The sequence below is a fragment of the Priapulus caudatus genome, unplaced genomic scaffold, assembly GCF_000485595.1.
Source record: "Priapulus caudatus unplaced genomic scaffold, Priapulus_caudatus-5.0.1 Scaffold1267, whole genome shotgun sequence".
NCBI classification, from domain to species: Eukaryota; Metazoa; Priapulida; class Priapulimorpha; order Priapulimorphida; family Priapulidae; genus Priapulus; species Priapulus caudatus.
Window position 1 is genome coordinate 67,708 of NW_014578328.1, and position 2,674 is coordinate 70,381.

A 2,674-nucleotide genomic window follows, 5' to 3' on the forward strand; every position below is an offset into this window, starting at 1 on the left:
TATATATATAATCCCTGCTCATCACGCTTACCGGCGTGGTGCGCGTGGGTGATAGTAATAGTGATAGTAACAGAAAAGCGCTTTTGCGAGAACTGATTTCTTTTTACCAATAATGTAATCTGGCAGGTGGAATCCTGGTTTTAAAAGCTAGTTGTAAAAGCATTTCGTAGTAAAAGCACCAGCTCAGGTCTAGGCTTTTAAAAAAGCCAGTTAGAGAGGTCAAGAGAGGCACAAAGAGGCCAAGTATTATAACGAGATAAAGAGAACATGCGTAAGTTGTGTTTGAACATTCGTGTATTTATAGAGAACTATACGCGATGATGTGAAACTGACTTTGTTGGGAGCACTTATCTCTATTTTACCAGCTTTAGTCAATATAAAGTTAATATAATAGAGATGAGTGGTTGGGAGGTTTTCCTGTGGGCGTGCGTGCGTGCGTGTGCGTCTGTGTCTACGTGTGCGTGTCTGCGTATTCGTGTGTTCATGTGTGCACGTGACTGCTACGATAAGTTTGTGGACATACCTATATGTAAATATAAGTACACGGGTTATACGTAACTATATTTGTACACGGATCAGTAGCCTACATGATGCCAAATGTTTTACCTGATGCAAAATAATAATAAAATGAAATAAAGATACTAAAATAAACTAATTATTTCTATGTTTAAAGCATTATTTTGTTACAAGATGTTTCTTTACAAGATGGGGAAATTCGGACAACAAAAGCCTAACAAATGCTTCGTCACCGGCGGGACCAGTTTTAATGTTTAACCATTCTATTTTTCTCGTGAAACAACTGGCTGAATCCGGGACATTTGTAAGTAGGTTTAAACAATATTGATTTTACGTATTAATTTGTTTACCATCAGTAACCTCGGTTTGGCACGTTGTTTACACGTATTATGCTATCCTAGATAGATACAACGTATTTAGCGCACGATTTCTTTGTCTTTTGTCTGTGCTTAGAGAGACATTTATGTCACAATAGTAGAGTATTTTTCTTGATCTCCGATTAAGCTTACCGATAGTCATATATTACATGCGAGTATTTCATTGTATGTTGCTATACTCATTGTAATTTGATGTTTATATAAAATGATTGGAGGTTTTTCTGGGATGACAGAAAAAAGATTATGCATTTTACTTTTGCCAAAAAGATACGATTCTCTAATGAATTACAGTCAACTTTGAATGTTTCTTTTTCGTCGGATGGGAAGGACGATTTATTACTCTATAGTATTTAATTAACACGACGACATACTCATATTACGTTGAAAAATTGAAAATGTTTCTTGTTGTATTACAAATTTCTACAACCACTAAAGCAGTTTAGCTTATCTCGAACATGACATATAGCTCGAACATGATTCTGCGCATATACGATAAAAACTTTATAGTAAAATTATCCACGCTGGACATTGAAGCTTGAACCATACGCTATTGCGCATTATACGCTGGATATATATATATATATATATATATATATATATATATATATATGTAGTATAGTTTCCCAGGTAGAAAATTTCATTTTCTAGTTCATTGTCAGTTAAGTCAGCGTAGCGTAGCGTAGCGTAGCGTAATGTAGTGAGGCGTATTACTTACAATTACATTAATAGATTACTTTCTTAGTATAAGGTAGTTGTAGAGATATAATTTGAAGATAAAACCTAATTGAGTTCTAATTAAAAGTGGGATTTTTACGGAATGTTCGTAAACAGGTGTGACAATAAAATGATGGAACTCGGACTTCTTGGTATTGGCCACACGGGGCGATCGTTGTTACATGTGAAGATACACGTGATTTCATGACTGTGAAAACTTTATATTTTTACATAATAAAGATTAGTTGTAAATCGGATTTTAGATGTAATACTGTAGCCCATCGTTACACATCAATATTTTAAAGAAATTACTATAGATAGTTGTATACATCAAATATAAAATAATGTTTATATGATAAACATAATATGACCTTCAATGGCAGATTTAGAGATTTCGTAGAGTAGCTACTAGCTCGCCGGAATAGCTCAGTTGGAAAAGCATTAGATATAAAGGTCCTTTCTTCAAACCTGGTTTCTGATTTTTTTTACCATGAAATAATAACAAAATTGTTAGTTTATTTTAAGCAACTACGCTTAGTATATATTTTCCCTATAAAGCACAGTGTTATACTAATACTCCGTACAGACTGCAAATTTGATACCACATCAAACTAGTCCGGGCCAGGCGTATGCCAAATTTTTGCAGTGTGTACGCCCGCTATCCCGCTCTAAATACGCGCTGGCCCGTACTAATATGGCCCCGCTAATGAAGGAAGGCCAAGCCTGCTTATTCTAATTAAGTTCTAATTAATTCTAACTAATTAATTCTAATTTTTAGTTAGCTAAGTTAAGTTAGCCCGGAATAAGTTTGCCTGCGCTAAACTGTGTGTGTACGCAACACGCGGGCCAAACCCCGTACTATTTCGCAATACGCATGCGCATGCTCATATAAAAGTACAGTAGCTGTCTGCGGAGTGACGTAACAAGCTAAACTGAGCACAGTCAACCCGTGCCAACCTAGCACGCTTCCGAATTTTGTGTCTGTACGTTACGATTTAACGCGCGCCTGGCCCGGACTAGTTTGATGTGGGATAAAATTTTGCAGTCTGTACGGGGTATCAAAGCCC